Here is a 6,077-nt window from a genome sequence, read left to right on the forward strand (position 1 = left end):
AACTGAGACAGCATACTGCCTCTCTTTGTATGTTGAATCGTATGAATTAGAATGTTTCCATAATGAGTAAGGAATTGGCATATTGCTATTATTTGTCACAATGCTTTTATCTTGAAAGTTATTCACAACAAATACACTCACATCTTCTGATGAACAGAAACAAAAAAAAAATGACTAGTTATAAACAACAACAGTTTTTAAACATGTCAGATATTAAACACAACTTTTTTTAAGGAAAGAGATGAATTTTGTTGGGGTTTCAGTTATGCTGCTTGAGCATGAAAATGAAAGTGTTGAACAAGACTGGGGCAAAATGGTCATGTAATATATATATATATATATATATATATATATATATATATATATATATATATATTCTTTTTTAGAGAATCTTTTCAGGGATTAGGGTACATTTATGCTCCTTTGTATAACATATTGTAGCAACAAACATCATCTAGTTTTGGTGGATGAAAAGCAGAAAAACAAAAGGGTGATGGTTGTTACTTCCCTAAAAAGCCATGAATAATCTTTAAGCAGCCTCCAGGTGCCCACAACCCAAACCATGCATCCTTCTTCATCAATTACTTGTCTCCTGACAAAATCTTAGAAATGTTAATTATAATGCATGCCAAAAGCAGAAGAGAAGAGAGTAAAGATTATTATATTTATACATACCATATCTTTGAACTTCATCTTTGTAGTACACACACAAATTACACCAACAAGGTATCATGGTTGATCATCGGATGTATATTTCATCTTAGGAACATCCACATCTGAAAAAGGAACATCATTCATTAATATTGGTTTAAATGCAAGAAATACTAAAGTAGTTTCATTTTTCAAATTATAGAATTATGCTTGAAAAAATCTACCCAGTTATAGCAATGTCATAAAGTATGTTAATCCCATCATTTCCTGGAGATAATACAAAAGCATGACTTTTAGGAACATAGGGGCATTTCTGGAAATACATTTAGATGTCACTGGTTTTTGATAGTCATGTACTTTGATGTTAAGTAAGACAACATACTGCCTCTCCTCTCTATGTATGTTGAATCATATGAATAAGATCCCATGAAAAATGCCCAAACCTAGAATTACATGTCATTAACAGATGTAGTTAAAACTAGCCAAAAGGGTAAATGAGTAAATTGTACCAAAATACAAGGTTGACACACCTGAAATTCCTTGTCTGATTTCTGCAATTTTGGTCTCAAAGTTATGTCATTTCACTAAAAACAAAGATCAAAAAATTACAAAGTTATGCCAAAATTTAAATATTACTAAAAAAAGATAGATAAATCATTCATATATTGTTATTTAAATACTGTTACAAAATCATTGATATTCAGTAAAAAAATTATCCATTAAGTACTAATAGTAGAATAAACTTATGTATTAAAGTATTAACATTTGATCCAGCAACAAAAATTGCCACCAGAAAGAATGAGATGAAATCCATCATTTCTTAACATAATTGGTTTGGCTAAAATAAATAGTAACAACAATAAGTTGCTTGTTCAAGCATCACAGCTGAATGAAGAGGCTCTTGCAAAAATAAAATTGAAGTTTTTTAATAGTATTCTCATTAAAAGTACAATCTTAAAAGTAAATAAGTGAAAGACCTATCCAATTATTGCACAGTTAGCTTTTTTCTTATTAGAAGATTCTTGCTTATTAGGATATTACACAAATAAAAGAAAATAAGTTGTTGTTTATTGCATTTAGCACTAAATATATAACTTACACTTTAAGAAAATCCCTAAAATAATTAAAAAGCATGAAAGGTTAATTCAAATCAAAGAAACTCATGTTATTGGGGATGTTTAAGTCTGTTAATGTGATAACAAGACATAGTAGATTTTTGAAAGTTACAGTGTTTCTAACACCATGATCCCTAAAATGTTTATTTTCTTAAAAAGCATGCTACTGAAACACTAATTGGAAAATGGAACGAAAACAGTTTACAAAATGAACAACAAAAACAGATGCAATCAGACTACCTGTGAATTATAAGCAAGCCTCTTCTGCTGATGAAACCAGATAACAGGGCTTGTCTTAAAGAGACTGTAAAACAATTAAAAAAGAGTAGTTACACATTTGTTAAAATAATTGTTGTGCTTAATTCCATCCTACAAATGCAACAAAAATTTTGCATTGCCTTTAATTGATGACTACAAACCACAATTTCCAAAACATGTTTACTTCCCACATCAAACCTCCAACAAAAGTATACCACCTGCGTCCAAAGAGGGTAATAACATTATTTCAACCAATTCAGTGTGAAAAGATCAAAACTTTGATAAATAGTTAGTTCATTAAGAACTAACTTTGCAATACAATCACCAACCAAGGGTGAAAAGAGAAATATATTTTGCCTTATGGCATAAACAAATGCATATGAAAACCTCATAGATGTTAAAAACAATGACAACAAGATCAAATTATAGCACAAAAGACTGTTAAAGGACAAAACTAACCTTTCTCAGACAGCCATGGATTTGAGCTTTAGCTTTTATAAGGTATCCAAAGAAACTATTATCTTACTACAACAATAAACAATCTAATAGAACATACATACATACATTACAAAATACTAAAATAATACTTCAGAGGAATAGGTCATTTATAAGGTATCCATAGTACGATGTCTAAATAAGAAAAAGTTGTACGATGTCTATATATATATATATATATATATATATATATATATATATATATATATATATATATATATCTTAAAAATCAGCTTTTTTTTAGTTATTTTGTTACAACTATTAAATCATTTTTACAAAATTAATTATTTTACTTAAAAAATGATTTGTGTTGTATGCATGTTTCTAAAATTCCTTTATTATTATAAGTTATATTTTTAATTCGTTTCTTGTATTTTACAAAAAAAAAAAAATTACAATTTTTTAATATTTTTTTATCAAATCATTTTTATAAAAGTAGTATTTTTTTTTTTTAAGTTATTTTTACAAAGATTTAGATCTTCTCTTTGATGCATGTATTTAAGATTTTTCCTGTATTTACAAATATATTTTTCAAAAATCATCTTCTAGTTACAACTTTTTTAAAGATTTTTCAAATTAACTTTTTCTTTATACACACAAAATTTATCATTATACACAAAGATAATATTACTAGTTACAACTTATTATATAATCAACATATTAAATCATTTATTTATTTATTTATAAAACAAATAAAATCGTTTAATTCTATTTTTTTATTAAAAAGAGCTTAAATTTATCGATAATTTTGATTATCCATAGTTTCTATTAATGTTTTAGATTGCATAAGGTTGCATATTATAATGTTTAAATAAACTAATATTTGGATTTTATTTAACATGTATAACTAATTATGTTCATAATTTTATTTTCTCTAGATAATCACCAAAATAACCATATTAAATATCTACATATTTACTTTCAACCAATTTTTAAGGCGATTCTCAACATGACCACTTTGTATGATTTTGAACTGAATTGCCCTCGTATGTATTTGTAGTAATCTTTACGTTTTAATTAAGTTAGTTAAGATTTCATAGAACATCATTTTAAAACTAAACATTCAACGCAAAACATGTATTCAAATAAACATCATTTCAAAGATCTAAGATGTTTATATGTTACACATTCTCATAATATTTGTGTGTAACGTCGACACTATGACATAGAGCAATCAGCGATGGAACATTGTATGGTCAGAAGTCAACATTTCTAAAAACGACATACCAAATCCCCCACACAACACACTGTTGTGGTACCCTTACAATACTAGTACGTATTTGAAGCTCTCATGTGACATCCGTAAGTTATGGCTAAATTGTAACATCCCGAAAATCAAGTATATTTATTATCTCTTGAATTTCTATAAAAAATGGCACATTTGGTCCCTTGAAGAAAAGTTCTCTCGGATTTGGTCGTATGCAGGGCATACATATGAGTACGCGCAGCGTACTCATGCAGTGGGAATGATCGCATATGGACAACTAGTACATTGGGTGTACGTGTGGTACGTCGAGCATACTAGCCCTGACTCCAAACCCTAATTTCGTGGGTTGCTCCCTACATAAAGAACATTAAGTCCTCTTTTGGTCACCCTTATTAGCCTCCAAACCTTCCCTAAACCCTAATCCCGAGTTTGAGTGTTTGTGTGAACCTTGCAGGTTCATTTAGGTGTTTTTGGTACATTTAGTTGAAGAAGGAAGCTTGAGAAGAAGAAGAAGTGGGTGCTAGCAAGCTTGTAGATCCAGAAAGCTCCCCTCGTTGTGCAACATTTTCAGCTATAAACTTTTAATGTAACAACCCAAATTTTATATAAAAATTTTCATTTTTAAATAGCGAATTCATTTCCATAATTTATAAAATTCTAATCACAATTGTTTTCAAAATCCATAACGTAACGCCCGGTCCTGGTATGTATTTTAAATAAAATTTATTTATTTTGTTGTAAGGTCCTTAAACGGATCTTACCAGTGATCAAACAATCAAGACAATCAATAATAACAAGAACGAAGTAGAAACAGAAATCTAAACAAGCTTGCACACGCTTCTATTAGTGAAAACGCCTGGTACAACTTGTGGAATAGTAGTCGAGAACTTTGTGGCATCAATAACCATTAAATGACATAGCTAGCCTCTATTTATAGTGAACTTGGGCCGGCCTTGGGTTTACGGCCGTTAACAGGCTTACGGCCGTAAACTCACAGTCTGGCCGTAAACTGCTATACAAACAACCAAAATCGCATATTGACACAAAAGAACCTATTACAACCTGATTTGTTGCAGGCCACATCACCACCTAAAGTGGATGACCAGTTTTGGGATCAATGACATCAGGATAATGCTTTATTACAGATTCAACAGTCTTCATCGATGGAAAGCCCTTCTTCACTTGATCTTCAAGAAAGTGTTTGAACTTAGTTGCTTGTTGATTATCTAAATGGTTTGAAAAAGGAGATTGGGACAAATCTGAAACATCCACACTAGTCTAAGAATTAAAATCATTGCAATCTTTATAAAGCTTCGTGTTGCTGCTCTTTCTCCGCACGATCCACATATTTAGGGTGTCATGAAAATCCCAAAAGATGATTCCTAATCGATCACCATACGTGTCTCTAAACCGGACGACCTCGAGATCCATAACAGTGATTGTGGATTGATTCCCCGATGCATATTTGACTTTTTGTCAGAACTCCTCTTGAACAAGAGTTGTCCCTTATGAGTAGCTTTTGCTTGTCTATCACGAATAATCTCTGCAACATGTGGAGCATGAGCGGGTTCTTCTTCAAAACGGTCTACAACCCATGAAGTTTGAGCTGTTGGCACGACAATAGGATGAGCCTAAGAATGAAGATTGATTATGTACTCATCTGCAGACGTTTTATATTTTGCACCAAGATCTTATTCAAGCTTCTTCTTTAAATAAAAATAGTTGGAGGTCAGAAGATAAATATGAGCTTGGAGCTCAGAGATTTGCTTGGTATTTGTAGATCTATCTTCTTGAAGATCAGAAACTTGAATCTTCAAATTTGTATTTTCACTCAAAAGATCTTCGACTCGAATGTTGAGCTTGATATTCTTCTGGTCCAACACATTCACTCTCCTCTGAAGCTCATCAATCACAAAATCATCTTCTCTTGAATGACCTTCTCTAAAAGCAATTCCTTTGGCTTTAGAAGAAGGTGCAACAGTTTGTTCCTAGGAAAGATGCAAGGCCAAACGCACTGAGGCTTCATCAAGATCTGCCCTTGGAGTAGAAAATCTTGGTCGAGCAGAGAAGCCACCGGCTTCAAAAATGGTGCTAGGACCTCCATGTAAAGGTTCTATTGACACAATAGCAGGAGTAGTCATTGGCGTAATCGGCAAGCCGTGAGTCAAGCTAGAATCCAAAGGCCCAAACCTAGGATCACGTCTTCTTCTTTTGGATGGAGGCTGCAAGGTCTGGTTTGTTGTGTGATCACCCTGAAGTGGTTCAGATGTAGGCGAGGCACCGTCAAGGGGAGGAATCCCTGACACTGTCACCATTGGAGTTGTAGAACCAACCACTTGCTCTTTAGAAAT

The 6,077-nt window shown here is 31.8% G+C and overlaps 1 long non-coding RNA gene across 1 annotated transcript; it reads right to left on the bottom strand.

The window, feature by feature from the left end:
* Nucleotides 1-350: 350 nt before the first annotated feature.
* Nucleotides 351-1,164, bottom strand: LOC145046004 (uncharacterized). Its single transcript, XR_013681933.1, has 3 exons — nucleotides 876-1,164; nucleotides 676-776; nucleotides 351-592 (listed from the first exon to the last, which is right to left on the bottom strand). It is a non-coding gene; the product is annotated as an uncharacterized LOC145046004 (long non-coding RNA).
* Nucleotides 1,165-6,077: the final 4,913 nt, after the last annotated feature.

This window comes from Lactuca saligna, chromosome 5 (genome assembly GCF_052625555.1).
Source record: "Lactuca saligna cultivar CGN05327 chromosome 5, ASM5262555v1, whole genome shotgun sequence".
NCBI lineage: Eukaryota > Viridiplantae > Streptophyta > Magnoliopsida > Asterales > Asteraceae > Lactuca > Lactuca saligna.